The sequence below is a fragment of the Varroa jacobsoni genome, unplaced genomic scaffold, assembly GCF_002532875.2.
Source record: "Varroa jacobsoni isolate VJ856 unplaced genomic scaffold, vjacob_1.0 scaffold_545, whole genome shotgun sequence".
Taxonomy (NCBI): Eukaryota; Metazoa; Arthropoda; class Arachnida; order Mesostigmata; family Varroidae; genus Varroa; species Varroa jacobsoni.
In genome coordinates, this window is record NW_019213447.1 from 534,746 (window position 1) to 553,793 (window position 19,048).

Consider the following 19,048-nt stretch of genomic DNA (forward strand, 5'->3'; position numbering starts at 1 on the left):
ACGGCTGTCAGTAGCGATGCTGTAGACCTGGCTAACATATCCCGTAGTCATATATAATACTTGTGGTATCTATTAGACGGCGCATCTATTTCTCCGCTATCAGCGTCGCTTCTGACTCCTGTTGTGTCAAAAGACCGGATAAATAAATAATCTTAAGAAAAAAATGGTGGCATGCTGTTAAATACGACGAAGTTAAGTGAGTCGGCCACTTAACAGACGACAAGAGCAGCAGGGAAAATTTACTGAACTGTATTCGAAGGAATCAGGGCTGCGTGTAAACACGAATCAGTGCACAGTGCCCGACGCTTTGGGACTGTTTACTGGAATAGATTGGTCGATTTTCTGACGAATGAAAAGCAGTAACATTTGCCAATCTGGTTGGCGCTCAAAACCAGGTGGACGGGGATGAGGTGTAGATTGAGTGTTAATGTGCATAGGCAAAAACGCTATGGGTACTCTAGATGCTGCGCCTGCAGAAATCACATGTCCAATTATATAAAGTAAATATTGCATGCTGCAACTTATTGCGTAGTAAACGACATCGTTTTTGCAACTTATAAGTTAACTTGACTTTAACTAAACCAAACCCACCCGTAATAATAATCGCGTTATAATAATTGTTGCAGCACCATAACCTAAGTGGTACGTAGAGCAGGATCGTTAATCAAATATGGTACAGCTTGTTGGTGTTCTATATCTATATACGAGGTACGATGATAATTTTCTTCAGACACTTTTCTTATACGATAGCAGGTTTTGTGCGTAACGAGCGCGTGCGTCGTTTTCAACCATCGCTTATAACTTTTTCAAAAATCGCCCAAAAGCTCCATCGAGTGATGGCGCCTTGTCGGGTTTGCATGCTACATGTTCTGAGCTTTTAAGCGTATTGTTACAGCGAAATGGCATAAGTGAGGACACCCCGTTGGGATTTCGAGCACTCCCTTGATAGGTTTTTGGTGCCATCCTCTAAGGGTTAAATCTTCAACGGTCCGGGCTTACCTTGAGGCCGTCGGTGTTCACATGTATTCATGTGGCTCAAAGCATTTCTTGACAAGATCGTACATATTTGATGTTGTCGGACTGCTTCCTTCAGGTGTCAGAAATGCACCGATGAAGCATTCGCCGAACCAATCTAACCTAAAAAATTCGGCTCTTTGTAACTGTACCAGCCTTAATGACCTCCGTATATATTCACAGTGGCCTTCACTAATAATGTAGGATAACAGAACGAGCAAGAACCACTTGTTGAACAAAAGGCAAAGGTGCATTATATTGCATCCTTTTTTTCAGGCTCAATCAAAGGGAACGTTCATCATCGTAGTGCTTTCAAGAAATTTTCCTTTCCGTTAGGATTTAATAATAAAACGAACAGTTCCATCTGCATAGTAAATGCTTGCTTGCAAGGGTCATATGGTCGTTAGCGTTGGGTCACGTTTGGGTAGAATTCCTTCCGTCTAAGTAGCGACGACCCCCTTCCCCCTTGCCCCAAGCATGCAGCTTGTGTATATTCGTACCATCAGGTGCTACTCTTCAAATCGTAATAGAACGGGAGGCCATGAAAGCAAGTACAAAGTATACATACGGTCTGAGGGGAAAAGTTGAAGCGATGGGTCCGAAGGGTGACTGAGTAAGCAAGCTAGCTTATTGTTTATTTTGCAATAAGTTAATTTGTCCAAACTCCAACAGCTGCTACTGCTGTCCAGGCAATGTACAGCTTTTCAACCGATCAATACGAAGAGTCGAGTTTCTCGTTCCTTTACTAGGTTTTATTTCATCTGTGGCTATAGTCGCTTTGTTACCAGATCTCGGCAAATTCGAATGAAGATACTGTAGAGAAGACAGACGATGTTTCAGCGTTGAATAGAAGACAGAAAGATATTCTGGCTCGTTTATTGTATAATTTGTTTATTTATTTTTTAATTTATTATATGGGTTTGTTGCATTATACGAGTTTTATTGTATGTTTATTGTATGAGTAGTGATTTTAAAAATAGTACATGCAATTTTTTACAATATAGATTCATTTAAATAATCGAATTTAAAGTCTTATTTATTCGTAATCATAGGTAAAGGGCAGCCATAAGGGTTGCCTATTTATACCCTCTTATTACTTTATTATTTGAATAAAATTTACGTTTGATTCGTGCGGTTACTTAAAAAGATTGTATGTACTTTGAACGGTGAACGTCTAATAAGGACGTTCAGAAATACCTGTTTTACGATTTCAGCTCAGATCTGATATGACGTATTGAGAATTTAGCTTTACCTTTCTAGGCCTTGTCGCCAAACTTTTGGTAACGGGAACTTCTACCTTCTCAGCAACTGGGACCAATGACATAAACATCAATGCCAAATGTTCACACCAAATTTTACCAACTCACTATTGATATATGCTCGCATTACGTACTGAGCCCATTTAGCGTATACGTTACGTAAGTGCAAAAGCGAGAAAGAACGTTAAATATTGACAGAAAAACTAATTTCGGTATATGCTTACTCTCACAATTCTCTATAAAACTCCATAGTGATTTCATCAAGCACAAATATTCATATGGTCGGACAAATTCAGTAATGGTTCCTCGTTTCTCGTTTTAGAAGTATCGATTTATGTCGCACAAGCACCTGCGTCCTCTTTCTTCTCTATGAACTTGTTGCTTTTTTGCCAGCTTGATCGGTTGTAAAAGTTTCCTTAACGAAAGCGTCACTCAAGAACAGTTCGGTGATTGGACGCTCTGACGAATCAAGTTAGCGCCTCGCTAATGTTCGCAGAGTCACGTGTATGAGCAGATGGTAGAACGGTAGACTTCGTATGTTCGCTCCCTCGCACCACATACGCAGATATTTAGTCTTCGAAATGAACTTCATTGAAGATGCTTCTCAGTTGGTGTTACCCATTAGATTGTTTCGCTGCAAGTAACAAATGACAGCCCCTTCTTCAACTGTAACTCTAAATTAAGCTAGCTACCTTCGTTCGAAATAACTATAGTATAGTGTTGAAGTTTGACTAATCTGCATAGTTAGCAATGTATCCAGTAGCAATTACGCGGAGCAGCAGAGTTCGCTACTTTCGTTCAAATGCCCGGAGGTTTAGACAATTGTTGATCTAACTTACTGCCTCATCCGCTTTCTAACTGCCTTTGACTTCTCCCAGCTAAACTATTATTCCATCCCTAATTCGAAATGCTTGGATATTTATCTGTAGAAAACTCCGACTCATAACTCTCGTCATTAGTTACGTATAACTTACATTTGATACGTCACCCGAATCCGCTTTAGCAGTCTTTTTGTTTGAGCTAGTACTAGTCGACGTACGCATTAAGTCGTTCGCTGTTTTCTGTATTGTAGGTATTTCTATTCAATTGTTAGAATACATGACTATTGTTATTATTACGGCTATTATTACTGTATAGGGACCAAGTGGTTATTAACGCTGGCTGGCTTTCCCTTCCTATAACCGAAATCCTGTAAATAGATGTGAGAATTTCACAACTATAAGTTACTTTATGAAGCTTATTATTCTAAAGAAAAAACAATGCAATTTTTTGGCGCACAACGCAGACACTCGTGTGCTTCTTCAGTCTAAACATAAATGATCATCTATGTATCGTTTGAAGGTTCCTTCTTGAGGGATGCTGTCGTCTTTCCCTAGCTATGAGAAATCGAACGACGTATCTATCGCTAAGATATGCACAAAGATCATATTTTTAGCGGGAAAATATTTTTTAAAAATGTCGTTTTCACCATACAGTATACTCATCAAAAATCAAAGGACTCGTTGAAGCTCCCTGAAAAGGGGTGCCCATGGATACACAGACTTTTATTTACTTAAAACTACAGGATTATTATTATTATCAGTAAGTTTGTAGTCCAACTAAAATATGATCTTATTCATTTCTTACGAAGACTTCTGGTGACCGCTTGCATGCAATGCCGAGTGCTTGAGAATATTGTCCGAAGAAGATACGTACCTCTACTCCTGTTTTGACGTGATTTGAGACGAGTTCTTCGGGCTATCGGTCTTTTTTTACTTGCTCCCTGTTCTCCCGGAACGAATCGTTCATGCAGTTTTTCCTTATGGCCCTCGTCACCCTAATCTATGTCAACGCCCTTCCAAACCAAAGAGCAGGGGAGGAACCAGCTGTAGCTATGCAAAGGTTGCCTACCAAAGGCGAAGGAAATGCACAACCTTGCTCGCCGGCGATAAAGACCAATCTGATTCAGCAAGCAATTTTCGCTTTCCCTGCTTCTGTACGAATGGCGCGAGAGCGCCTCCCATCGTCTTTGCCTGATAGAGGACTAGCGTTTGCCCATTTTTCCTCCGACTTTCTATCGACCAACACTCGCATCACTTATTTCTTTGCATATTATCAAATATCTTTAAAATTTCTGGTTGACTTGGCTGGCTAAGCCAGGATTTTGACTAGATCAATTTTTTATACTTTTTTGCACGTTTGTAGCTTCTGGAACGCGCACGTTGGCATCTCACAACGTTTACGAAAATTTAGTTCGGCTACTACATACTTGTGGGTGTACACTTATTGGAAAAAATCATTCAAATCACTTAAAAACACCGAACGTTTAAACAAATGACATATGGATAGTCATGCTTTGCGTATATGGCTTAATGTGCTTTAGTCGTCTGATCTAAACCCAAGGGAAACACCCAATCACGAGTATGTTGCTTTGCTCAATCTATTCCAATTGCCCCACGCCCACATTTTGTCTCGTCCTGTTGAGGTTATGTGTGACTAGTTGAGTTTGGCTTCCCCTTTTTGGCGACTCGCCAGTCTATTCTGTGGTACCTCGTAGTGTTCTGCCTTTTCCTCCAGAGAGTTGTTCTTAACATGACACGAACAGAAGGAGTGGTAAGTGAAATGCTTCGTGACATCGATCCCCTATCTAACCCTTTTTGGTAATTACATTTACGATTCATAGCCCCTGATTGCACTAAGCTGGCTCTTGCAGTATGCACAGTATTGGTGGTGGAAACATCTGCATATATAGAGACGAGAGGACGCATCAAATACTCGAGTGTCCTGCTGCTCCTGTACAAGCACAAAAGGCCTCATGATTGTTAAGACAGCGGCCAGTATTGTTTATTGTGAATATATCGAAAATGTCTTGAGCAATCTACGTCGTTTCGAACGCTGTAAATTAAGGTTCTTAAGTGTTTCCCATACTTCACTGTTAAAATGTAAACTGTGACAGGGAAAATCGGTTTAGTGGGTAAAAAAGCTGTAGCATGTACGTGAAGCATTTCTACTATACGTAGTTAACAATAGCTTTTGGTAGTTTTTTTTTGTTTAGCTTTTTTGAAGTTTACTAAAATGTTCCCAGCGGATGGCCTGTAGTAGATAATTTCATGCCGCTTCCTTTGATCGGCTGTATACTCACAAAAGTGCTAGCGAACTTTTAGAACCTAAAAAGATATAAGGTAAACTCGTAGTGTCGGGTATCTTTTGACTATGGGTATAACTGCGTCTGAATCTATACGTACTATACAAGACATGAAAAACTTGTTGATAAAACGAACAAAGGAACGGAGTAGGCCAATGCGTCGATTAATATTATCCGGGTATTATTCTTTCTGTTACCTCCTTTCATTTGTTGACTGCCAGCATGTTGTACGGATCGCCATATCAGCTCCGTGCGCAAACCTGAAGGATTACACAACCCTATAATCTTAATCTGTGCATTCAGATTTCTCAGAGTAATCTGTGACGATTAGCATCCTACTACCAAATAGAGCATGTTGACAGCGATAAATAAGGGGCTGATTTAACTTTGCTTAAAAACATGTATCAGAATATTAAAAATGTGCAGAGACGTAGCCCGGATACTAGGACTTTATCGTCAGACAGAAAGTCAGGTTGTGGCTCTTGTTTGAAAGTTTGATCGACTTTTGCGGAACTTGCCACTTTCAGACGCAACGATCGCTTACAGAAACCTTATTTAGCTTGGGTACACATAGTTTATATCGAACGTCAATTATAATGCAAAGTATAGCAGCCGTAAAAAAGACGAGGAGGAACTTTGTAGCGCTAAAATATAAGAACTATGCATTGGAGTTACAGACACAAAATTATACACTGTATTAACACTGCGACATTGTTTAAAAAGTGAGACGCGCGCGTTTCTTCACAAATTATTCTCAAGCACGTTTATATATATATATATATATATATATATATACTTATGCAGCCTGCATCCGAAACGATAAAAACGCATAGAAAAGAAACAGCCATTGTGATAATTGAAGACTGCGGCAAGAAATCTAAGCAATGAATTTTCCACTGTTCTGAAAGTATCTATTCGATCCGTATGCTCTTGGAGTCTTAGCTTTGTGAGACGACATAGTGCCCCACAGGGCCGGTACCTTGCCCGATGCTTTGAGGCTTTTACCTATATGATAGCCATTATGCGGTGCTGAAAAGCGACTAGTACATAATGTTGCCGCGCTCGCCGTGTCCCGCAATCACGGTATAACAGTTTTAGAAAAATGCATCAGTGACGTCTACGGATTTCTCAAAACCGCTAACCTGAAGTGCGGCTGAGCCCTTTTCTATTTTCGATCGTATTCATGCACATGCTCATGACTATTGTGTATACTTTAACGAACGTCTGCCTCCAATGCGAAAACTTACACACTATGTAGAGCTTCCAGTCAGTTGTTACCATCGCTACCGCGAAAGGATATTCCTGCCATTAGTGCACATAATTTACGGATTTCTGCTTCCCACACGACGTCGTTGACCACAAAGCTGCTCTTGTTAATTAGCTGGACACCGCACTTTGTAGGTTATCCGGAAAGAGGATATTACGCTTAAGCACACGTTATGTACACAGGACGTCTGCACAGAATTCACTCACATCGTCATATTTGTTCACAAGCACTGAGAACAACGGACAATACGAGAACAAGGATTCCAAAGCGCTCGAGTCGCCAAAACGGCAAAGTCCCGTATTGCCAGAAGAGCGAGAAGCGCGTCTGTATTCTAACTTTCTGCCACAGTTTCATACATGACGAATGATGGCCACGATAAAAATGCCAGAGATTCCGATTTATCGACTGAATAATTTCCTTTTGGTTCGATGCGAAAGAATGAATGGAGGCGCTATTCAAACACGTTCGATTCTACTAACCGTTTTCTGCTGTTTTCCACGCGGCGACCAACAACGATAGAAGTACAAGTTGATTTAAGCGAGCGTTTCAGGCAGCTCTCTTGCCAACACGATATCCGCCATTGTGTACGGCTATGAAAAGAGCATGAAGAACTCGACCAATGACATAAACGGCGTTGATTCAACTCGTTGCACCTTTTTGCGTGGGAGGACACTTGTGCTTCTATTGTGTCCCGTTCATTCATGCCTCCGCTCAGCAGTAGCAGTCATGGCAGACAATTGCCAAAACACGGTCATTTACACACACGATTGTCACCATAGCGGTATGCAGATGTGCAAGCAGCTATAGGGGAATATCGGAGCTGCAGCGGGTGAAATTTCGACGGGTAGTTTTTTTCTGTTAGTTGTCGCTAAAGTGGTGGCGCTGACTCAGTTACGCGCGGCAGAACCGGTCGAGGTAATCTTCGGTCGTGGTCTAAGCGGTGGCGACACGGCGTTCGATACCACGCGAGGCCGCACGTTTTTCAGTCAGATTCATGACCGAAAGGGACTGCCCTCGCCGGTAGGGAAAGAGTGCTATCTTGCCTTTTAGTTCGCTCCATCGGCTTGTCTTTAAAATCTAATAGAAATGGTCATCACAGCGTTTCGAACTGACATTGCGGCAAGAAAACCTCACGCATAAACCTGACAACTTGTCATCACTTTAGGCTAGGCTAGCATTAACTGAGTCATTTAGGAATGGGGTAATACGAATACGGATGTGCTCCAGAAATATAGGCCTGAGATTTTCCGAGTTCTAGAAAACATGCTGCCGCCACTAAATTTCGAAATTAGTCGTCTCGAGTGCGACAGAAATGATTCAGACAACCGGCAGGAAGGTGCGGAAAGCCAATATGTTGGCGCGCAACCAGAATTAAGAATATGCCTGACTGCATCGAGTGATCTATGATGTCTGGTATCGTTACCACGTATCTCACTGCAGTGTTTGCACTCACGCTCTTCTGCTTGGGGTCGACGATCGTTCTTGCGCTGTAATGTTTGGTTTGTTGCCGATTCCTGCAAATATCCTAGGTTTCCTTAAGTATGTCCTGAGTTTCGTCCCAGGGTATCATAGGGATCACTGAAATCAGTCTTATGGCTATGTGAGTTAGACTAGAGGCAAAGGCAATGCAAGCCAACGACGCGTGTCTTGGAGAATTCGTCGTGATGAATGATCCTTGGTGACGCAGCAGCAGCAGTAACAGATCAGCAATGGCTGAAGTAGCACATCCGCAGGACAGGCCTCCTATTTCCTGTTAGTAACGCTTCGTATGTGGATCCACAGAATTTGATATGGGTGTAGCAAACGCAGCAGTTGCTCGTTTTTGTTCAGTTTCGGTAGTTATACCTCTCTGAAGGTAGAAATATACATATCATAAATGTTTGTTAAAAGATCGCTTTCCTCTTGTCATTGATCAAACATCGAGTCTAAGCGATTGAATTCGCTGGTGAAGTTTCACTAAATTAAATATTTCAAATAAACGGGCCTCGCAGTCAAGCTTGCGATGACCAAACTCCTGATGAACTCACCCTTTTATGTTTATACCACTCGGTGTACGAATACTATTATCGTTAACGTACAGCTTAAGTCTTCAGTCTCAATCATCTAACAGACGTTTATCTGTGCATGAAGTCACAGTTGTCAGTTGAGCTGTTCGTCCTCTGCCTATAATTGTTTTCTTAATGCGCTCAAAATATGGCTTCCGTTCTTGCCATGACTAGATTGTCGATACTGACTGCTGGTAAAGGAGCGGGCCTTTCAAGCCTGCTATGTATTCGTATCACCATGCAGGTTGTGTTAAAAATGAACCAGTCGTTCTTTAAGCTGCTTCGTCGTGTGATCCTCTGACTTTTGTCTTGCGGTTTCTGCATCACGGTTCTGTTATAGTACCCTGCTGTTTAGGCCGATTCGGCATGCACAAGTTGCTTCTACTTCCGCTGCAAGAGTTGATTTAAAGCCCGTTTCATCCGGTGCGCTACCACTACCGCAGCTTGTTTTAGGCTGCCTCGACGGGGCAATTGTTCCACCGTCTTTACCCCCGTCTCTGTTTCTATTTCCCAGTTATACTCTATACTTCTTTGTATCGTTGATTCTTCTATTTTTTCTTGTGAATCTTGAACTCCCAACGAAGCAGTATCGGCGGAAGAAAAGGCGGCTTCCGATTCCACAGTGTGCCCCGATCCTTCGTTGAATAGAAAACAATCCTTTGTCGTGGCTGCTTTGCAGGTCCAGCGGTTCTGTGAATCCGTCGGTGCAGGGACTAGCGACGGCTAAGAGCGCCGCTATCGACCGTATCAGGCTTGCGAATAGGCCGTATCAGGGCTCTCTTAAACCTGCAAAGAACGCAACTCGCCTTTATGCAGGAATACAGAGCTGGTTTCTGCGTCCTACCCCGCTTCTGCTGTCGGCCGTCGTCAGAAAGATAACAAACGGAGTTGCTTTCTCAGAGACAAGCTACAGATAGTCATAGGGTTTGTTTAAAGGATGAGCTCGGGACGGCTACCATCTGGAGCTTTAGGGGTTAGATCGGCAGAAAAAGGCAGACTTCAATCAGACGTAGACGGTTTGGAGGGAGGCAACCCTAGTGACTCCGATGCGTGCCGGATCAGCGGACCACTGTGCTAGTTTTATCTGTTTGATAGTGTTGCGCCTTCTCCTCTCCGTCCGTTGAAACCACATGCATGATGAATCCCTGACTTTCCTATACAGATCTCTGACGAGGATGAGTTGAGCTTCCTTTGGATCCCCTGTCCTAGAAAACGAAGGCTCCTTGTAAGGATAAAGAACGCGTACGTATGTTGATCGACATGCAAGCTAGTAGCGACAAAGAATTTACTCCGAGTCAACGACTTCCCACTCTGTTCCCATATTGTTTAGCATTATAGTGGTCTGCCTTAGTCTGTTTAAGTTTACGATAAAAAGCATCTTGTTCTGCTATGTTAGATCCGGGCCCATTGATGATACCACACTACTACGCGTCGCATTTATTATTCCGTAAAAGCTAACTCTCGACAAAGCTCGAACTGTGGTCGCGCCGCTGTTTCACTGGTTCAGGTCAAAATGACTGACGTTAGTTGGACAATAAATTTAATACTACTTGCTTCTTTTTCCTTTTTAGCTGTACGCACCGCGGGTTCACAGTGGGTATGCCTAACTCTACGCCATGAACGCAATATTTTAATTTATTAATTAATAATTTATTAATTTAGTGGTGAAGTTTTGTCGCTCGCTTGTTCTCTTGTTCAAAGTGTTGAAATCCCCATGTACAGTTAGTATCCGGTCGAGAGTTGTGATACTAACGGGCAGTCATTAAAGCTGTGCAAGGGAACGCTTCGTGCAACTTCTTCTACACCTGCTTTCTGTTTTTAGCACTCTTCATCGTCTCTCATCGTATTGTTGGGCGGTCCAGCGCTTTCGAGTACATTTCCTGTTTTCATTTGCGTTTGCTAGAGGGCAGAAACATATTTTACTTTCGTCTGGTACTTCTAGTCGGCTAACTATGGCATCTGGTGTAATTGTAGTTTGAAGTGTTGCCGCAATGGTTGTGCTAATCCGAGGGATTCGTAAGGTGGCCGAGTCTTCGAGGTCGAGCTTCGGAAGTGGGGGGTTAAAAGAGTTCGTTTAGGTACTAGATTTGGCTAGCCGTCTAATACAACGCTGACTGGCGAGTACCCGATATGTAATATATGAAACATAAAATTTATTCGTAGGCGTAGCGATACATACGATAGCAAACATAAATGGAGCTGCAAAGGTATATGTAGACAAGTATCAAGTTATAGCAATGTCTATTAGTTTACTGTACCTAGATTGCACCTTCCGGCCATGGATTACATCGCAGTTTGGTTACTTCATATTTTCTAGCGATACATCCTCGTCTCGTAGCGGCCTGCGGTGAGTGCCCCCTTGATGCCTACGTGCTTCTCATACACATAATATAGAAGCTGAATTGCAGTGACCATGTTCATACGCAGCAAAAGTGTTCATCAACTCGTCCACGATCCGATCCAGCTTTAGACAGGAGACATTCGCATTTACAACTACATAGGCCGAGGTGACACACACTGCTGCATCTGACACCTCCGTATCTCCTGTTTACATTCTCTCTTTATTCCTGCTAGTTTGACTAGCTTCGTACTTCACAGCACAACTACCATCAGCTAGGCCATGTTTATGACGTAACACCTTTATCACAACGGTAGGATAAAACAGGACTGTATATGTGCCGATCTGTTTTTGTCATCAACACACATCCGTTGTCTGTATAGTCCTTTAGCTCTCCTGTGATGATGTCAATGTTATAGGATCAACACCAGCACGAAATCTATCGGGCACTCATTATCGTTGCTATTGCCGTCGCCGTCGTCCTGCTTCTATTCGAGCGGCATGAGACAAATCATAGCCAGATTTTCCTATGATTTCTTTGGCTACTTAACACGGTTCTAACTGCTTTTGGAGCTCCGCTGTCTCTTCAGGCTAGGCACAACTGAGCGCTCTAGTTTGCTTCATGGCTGCCATCGTTACCTTATTCTTCGGCCTGGACCGAATCTGGCGAAGAAGTGAGACGCAGACTTTGTATGGGGACTGTCGCTGCGCGATGCATCCCCAGTTATGCTCGTGCTCACTCTGCCCTCGCGCGACCACTACCAGTGAAATGTGGGCTAGCCAGGCGGGCGGGCGGGCGTCTGACCGGGTTCAGTATCGCAAGCGAGACGCTCAGTCCCCTCTCCCTTTCCCACAGCTCTGTACTGCGACCGAATACACACACACACGCATATATATATATATATATATACATATATATACATACATATATGTGGGTGTATGTTCGAGTGTCCTAGCGAGACTAAACTACCCCGTGCTGTGGCGACTATAGACGGCATCAACCGATGAACAATAACGAAACCGAAGCACTGGCACCACTTTCAAGTTTGTCCCCAACCTTTCCCCTGGCACCGTTTCCTTAATGCTTTTCCCTACCTGTGGAATGCGGCCAGAATAAAGGACAAAGGGGAGGGGAGGCATATACATCGTCAGTGGAGCTGAGCCATATTCGCATTCGGCCTTCAGCGAAGGGGGGTGAAGTTGTAGTTGTTGCTGTGAGGGAACGACTTAGCCCTGTACTCGCAACCTCATCCTTCTCGTGGCGCTAACCTCCATTTACTTCTGTTGCTATAGCTGTTGTTGGCTTTGCAAAAGATTGTTGTCTCCCCTCGAGATACCCTTCAAGACCCCAATTCTTATTCCGCTTATCCTAGAAGCAGCAACGGCCTCGCCCCCGGCTTCCAAAAATCCCACAGGTTGCTTCTTGTCAAATAGTTTGCGCCAACCCAGTGACTAACACTTCGACCGTTTGCCTTTTGGGAGACATCGGTATCTCTCTCTCTCTCACACACTAGGACCCTTCGGTCTGCTTTTCATTTTCGTCCTAGAAAGCAGCCTAGCGAATAAACGAAGGACCGAAGGCGACCTAGCCAGACCATAGAGCTATAATGCGCCAAGGCTGTACAACTGCAATATATATACATACATACATACATACAGTGACACTCAAGGTGATCGTACATTCTGGGACCACGGAGCTACTACATCAGAAAAAGCCACTGCAAGGGCCAAAGGCTCTAATACCATATAGATCTAAGGCAGATCGCCCCCCGAAATGCAGAACACTCAGACACGACAATGGCACGATAGCAAGCGGTCGGGGACAGCCTACGTGACTACCAAAGTAACTCTTCACAACCCGAGACGAAACGAAGGAGAAACCCAAAGGGATTTAGACCTATAGTTCAAGTTCACATCTAGACGACTAGTCCACGCGAAATTGGCATAGAGTTAGCAGAATCGCGCAATGGGGCGGCAACGGCAGCGCGGAATGCGCCGTAGCTCTGCCCCCGTGAGCTTTCCTGCACATCATCAGACGAAGTTATATAGCCCCTAGGGAGGTCGTGTAGCAGCGTTCAAACCAGCAGGATGATGTACGAGTGGACCAACTAGTGGGAGACTACATTATTACGATCTGAGAAGACACAAGCTAGCTAACGTTACAGTGGTAAGTAAACACTCATTTTTGGCTGCGAAGAGAAAGAGCAGTGTTTTTTTTTTAGAGATATTGCGCGCCGATCGCCATCATTGCCGTCATCACTGTTGAAGATGTGGGGCAGAATAACGGTGATCACAGGATCGTGGCAGGGCCTGTCGGTCCTATTAGAAATACTGCATTGCTGGTGTTACAGAATATGCAGACAAGTGGTTTATATCGGCTTGGTTTCACATGTGGTGTAGTTCGTAACCAATAATCATATTTACTGTGTAGGGTGAGTAAGTTAAAGCGACTTATGGCTGAGACATTGTTAACTCTGTTGCACAGCCGTCATCAAACGAAAAGCAAAAACACATGTCCGTATGTTCTTTAGTATATACGGGGATTGTACGTCTGAAGACTGCGCTACATTGACATTCTATTTCTACTATCTACCGTAGAACTGCACGTGAGGTAATCGTTATAGAGGGTTATAAAAGACTGGCGTTCTTCAACAATCTATTGTGATCTCCAAAAAGAGACGACGAGCCAACATAGTTAAAAAAACGCTGGTCGTTTTCATATACTACTGATCCGTTACGAATAGGACTCTAGTAGTTAAATCAGCATACACAATTAGCTACACAGCTTAGATATAGTTATAGCTACTTTCTATTCGAATAGTGAGTATATCTAGAAAAGATCGAGCTATCGTTTATCTATACTTTTGCCGAAGCCGCAACAAAAACGCTTCTCTCATTAGTCCAACGAAACTTTCATGTAATCTCAATTAAATCATTATACGCGCTTCGACACGAATCAAGGAAAACGTCATTCACATCCTATTTCGTGTCGCTAACGATAACCCAAATGGCGAAGTCAAGGGGAGCGAGACGTTGTCTAAACGCGACGATGGAACAAGCGATCATGGTGCAAAGGCAGCATCTGGAGACAGCTGGAACACCTGCATTGGCGGACCGCCTGTGCAGATTTGCGTTTCGTGACGACACAGGCTGATACGTACGAATTAGTGTACAGGTGTAAAACAAGGGAAGATTGATTGCATAATGCAGTGCTTAGCTGTCGCAAAGTGGGCGTAGCAGAGGGGTGTGCATTGTGCATACAAAGCTATTGCTAGCACAAGGCTCGCGCAGGGGTGACCTAAACGCGCGTGTATTATATAATCGTTCGGATGTACGAAACAGCTGTTAACATCGTTGGTTTTGCTGTGTGGCTTAATAGCCCACCTAACAAATGGAAGTTTACGCTGGCATGATTCAACCAGTTCCTATATGAAATGAAATAGTACTTTCTCTGGGAAACTTCTTTTTAGGGAGAAAATATCAATAAATGGTATGTTTATTCAATAGACAATGTTTATGATGAGACAATAACAAAACGGCTGAGGATCGTCATGTTCCATCGTTGAACCCTAAGCTTCCTGTTCTTACACAGACTTGCTTATTTTGTATGCTTTTATATAAACAGAGAAGTTATTGATTTATTTGAGGTAACCTTTCGTTGTGTATCAAAACACTTTTCATCAAGAGTTCCACATGCATCACACTAATTCGTTCCAGAAACCCCCAATGAACCTTTATCGTCACGTACCACAAGATCCAGTTCGTTAAAGTAAAAAGTTGTGATATTTAATTTTTCATTCACTCGTCACCTTGCCTCTGCGAGGTAAACGATTCTCTAAATAGAAAACATTGCCCCCTGTTCTGGGTTCATTAGCTAATAGTTGCTCGGCTGTTGTCGTCTGCTCAATCGGTTCCGAGACTATCGCGTTGTCGTGTGATGTATCGATAGTATGTTCTGTGTCATGTCACGGCCATAAAAAACAATTAAGCCAAACAGTGGCAACAAGAGACGGGTGTAGCTTTATACCATATTTATTAACTTACTTTAGGTCCATGTATCTGTTACTATATTTCTGACGTCACATCACAACCTGGTCTCAGTTCGCCGTATTATTCAGTGGCTAGCGACCGATTTCGTGTAAGCTGTCGCCAGCTGCCCTGTCAAACGGCAGATTAGCCTCGAAGTAGCGAAAGGCACTGCTATTGATGTGAAGTGCAGATGCTACATGTATGAAAGCCAACTCACACAAAGAGAGTTGCAGGACAACTCGACAGAAAGCAACTTAGTATCATCTATCAGATCCTTATAGTCCATATCTGTTTTGGTTATGGCGACCAAGGGCTGTCTGCATAAAAGCGATCAGGCGTCGCTACTGATCCCCGTACGGCGCTCACAAGCTTCCAGGTTCTAAAATCGCTACTGTCAGAGCACAATGTCCGAGTTCATAAGCAATCTGCTGTATCTTACAGATTCCCGTATTTGCTTTCAGTTTTTGTTCCGTTGTTTGAAAGGTTACTCTTACCCTGTAACTTTGCATTGGCCGCCACAGCCATTCACGTAATAACAGTAACAATAACAGCATTGTGTAGAATGACAACGAGCGGACAGGCTCAAAAAGCAAACGCAGCTGCTTTGCCCTCAGCTATTATAGTATCACAGTAATGCCTCTGATTAGAGAACATAGGACAGCAAACACAGCACAGCCTACCGACACTGCAACGGGACAAAGCACCGTTACATAAACATATTCACATCTATACCTAATGCCACACAGACTCCGAAACGTCGCCGGAGTACCGACACAGCATTAGTTTGATAGGCCTCTCGCGAAAAAGGCCAAGAGACTAACCGGTTTGACGCGTTGGGTGCATATCCTCTAGAGGACTTGTAGCAGTAACAACAACCAAACCTGAACACGAATGAACCAACGAGCGCCGGCGGCGACGACGACGACGACGACGATGATGAGTTTGCTACCAATCACGATACTGCACATCTATGGTTGTCAATAAACGCTAAGGAAGATGAACTATAGGAAAAGTACGCGTAGAGAACTGGCGGCGGTCATAACGCAGATAGCAAAAACTAGTCAAGCTCGTGGAGATAGCGAGAGACATCTCGCCGAAGCTGTTTATATACACATGAACAGTGAGCCCGCGGATGGCCCAATTGATGTTGTGCTTCCTTTTAGCTCGTTCGATGCTGGCAGTAATGGAATTTGCTCTTACGAGTGTTTGTGACGGTATCAGGCATTTTTGTCTAAATATTGCCTTCAAACTCAGATTTCTACATCTTACGAGATGGCGCTAGAGATACAGCAGGTAGTACGGATGCTCCAAAAAAGTATGTAAACCGCATTAGAGAGTTAACAACGACTTGCGCGGTTAAGGATGTAAACGGATTAAAACCATTGTATACAGAAAAGTTAGTAAGTTGCAATAGTTATCATTCTGAGTAACCACCCTAAAAATGGAAGAATCAAGTACCAACTATCACGTGTTCATACATCAAATTGAGCAAATTTTCTATTTGCCTAGATTTTGTCTGCTGTAATGAAGACAAATATATTAGGCGCCCTTGGCTTTGAGGAATAGGGTAAAACCAATCTTTTGCAATCAATCTGATTTCGGTCTCAATCTCCGTCTGTTTCAAATGTTGATTTTCGCGACTTAGTTTCTTTCTTGTACAATTTGTGCTAAAATAAGTTAAGTGACTTAGCTGGGCTGCGTCGAAGTGTCTTCAAACCCTACACTTTTCCAATTTCCTGTCCCATAAGCCGCTATAGAATTGTTTCACCGAACTTCAAACTGTGATGGGAAAGAAGGCCGAGTTATCGAAGTTGTGAAACGATTATTTTTAAAGCCAGTCTATGGATTGTTCGCATAGAATACAATAGAAGCGAGTGCTAGCTAACCGTATAGCTCGAATAATATGAAAGCATTTAAAAACTCGCATCAATCAGCTACTTGGACCGCTGAAGGGGTCAAATAACTTTTGTTTTTTAAAAAAAAAAAAGATCTTCTATTCATATTTTTTTAAGAAAGCCAAAAAAAGAAATACCATTTGCATACCTTAGAAAGGGCCTGCTGTAGGCTCTTGGCTGACCCAGAACAAGAGGACCATCTCATTCTATATTACTCCTTCCCCCCGCCAATGTCAACAATAGGTATCGAAAGACAGTGTGCCGTCGCGATTAATAGGTTTGTCTTTGAGTATTTTTAATTTGCGGTACAGTTGTGAACGGGGCGGCCCAAACGACGTCAATAAGAAGAGTTTGGAAAGCTAGATACAAAAGAAGAAGGTAAACGGTATGTAAACAATAATATCGGCCCAGAGAAATTAATTTGCTCACAATCGAAGTAGAATGTGTAACTAATGGGAACTCAAGGTCCTGAGCAAGCCGGAAGTTTCGGGTCAACAAAAAGCATAGTATAGCTTATGCCGGTACAAATTGTATCGACGTAATTAACGGACCTTGGTGTGAAAATGAAGGCACAATACTATGATAGTCAGGTGACATGGCTGATGAGGAAACGCTTCATTGAAGGAGAATCTACTTAGTAAAACCGATTTAATTCTTTCACTAACGCCACGACCCTAACATAAATAGCTTCAAAGGGCTGAATGCCAATTCTGGACTTACGATAATTTACTAGTCTAGAATCTTTCGCCACTGGGCCGTTGGACCAGTAGGTTATGCCGCCATGACAATTTTCAGCGTCCTGCGGATCGCATACCATTGTCCTTCATGTTCCTAAGCGTTACACCCGAGAGCTCGAGGGACCAATTCAGCTGTGTTACATTTGCGTAGGTAAAGTCACTTTCTTATTGAACCACTTTTGTCATATAACTTGATTCGTACTACAGGTGATTGTCATAGTAAGACGTTTATCGATTGTGAATGCTGAACTGTCAGATCAGTGCGGTTATGGCGCATGCAACATAATGGTCGACGATATGTCATTTCATCTCGTCAAAGAACCATCAATTACTACGTAATAACATATGTGTGGGAAGATTTTCTATGCTGGTCTTGGGAAACGGTCCAAGCCCAGCTGTCAAATGTTGTTATGTCCATCACTCCATTAGTCGGTCCTTCAGTAGTACTTTCGGACTATCGTTGTTTTCATTATGTCGCGTTGACATGTCTGCAGAATCGCTCACAAGCACAAATACGGCTTTATTATTCGATGCTAGGTGAAAATATTGAGTCATCACGCCAGGTTGCTTACTGCAAGATTAAGGTACCTCCGTACACCTGCTCCCGACAACAGAATAGTTTAGCTGAATTGCTCCTGTACATTTCACTCGGAGATATCTATACCGGATCAGAATATCGAAAAATTCGAAAATCTTTGGTTATCCGTGACTTGGTTGCTTAGTATTTTTTTTTAAATGACAGCGAACTTTGACTTCATTTTTAAATAGCCGGATGGATGAATCTGAGATTTAAACAACGAATTATTGTTCGACGGAACGGCGTCTCGTTGTACTACTGTTGCTGCTTATGCAGGATTTTATTGATGCTGTTCGTTATTTTCTCGGAAATATGCTCTACAATACGATAGCTACGCAAGCTATGTTTGCGCTAGTTCTAACTATCTAGAAAAAAAAAAAAAAAAAGAAAAAAAAAAGGCATATTTCTAATTTTGTCGATCGCTATCAACTTGTTTATTAAAATAAAACTTTGACTTGAGTCTGAAGAACTATGGCGGCTTCGCCATGTCCAGGCTACACAACGAAAGAAGTACAAGACAGTCACGTCCTACACTCTTCCAGCTTAACTCCCAATGAAGAAAGCTAACCTGTAGCAGTTTTTGAAAAGAATAATTACTTGCTCAAATAACGCCTAAAATAACATTTTTCAGACTGAGTCACATAATTCAGGATTTGTGTCTTCGGTAGGTCTCTTGTTAAAGAAGGCGATGACAGTATATGAAAGCTGCCTAGTATATCACACACACACACACACACACTATTGCCTCACTCTGGTCAAAGCT

At 42.8% G+C, this 19,048-nt stretch overlaps 1 protein-coding gene and 1 long non-coding RNA gene across 2 annotated transcripts in view; both read right to left on the reverse strand.

Annotated features, from left to right (window-relative positions):
- The window catches only part of LOC111261312 (uncharacterized), a 330,101-nt gene extending 314,189 nt beyond the window's left edge, over window positions 1-15,912 (reverse strand). Inside the window, exon 1 of the mRNA XM_086968641.1 lies at window positions 15,898-15,912. The gene's annotated coding sequence lies outside the window, so the exon portion shown is untranslated. The remainder of the gene's footprint in view (window positions 1-15,897) is intronic.
- Window positions 1,849-7,695, reverse strand: LOC147753353 (uncharacterized). The gene is made up of 3 exons (XR_015311446.1): window positions 6,645-7,695; window positions 3,969-5,657; window positions 1,849-3,462 (listed from the first exon to the last, which is right to left on the reverse strand). It is a non-coding gene; the product is annotated as an uncharacterized LOC147753353 (long non-coding RNA).
- Window positions 15,913-19,048: the final 3,136 nt, after the last annotated feature.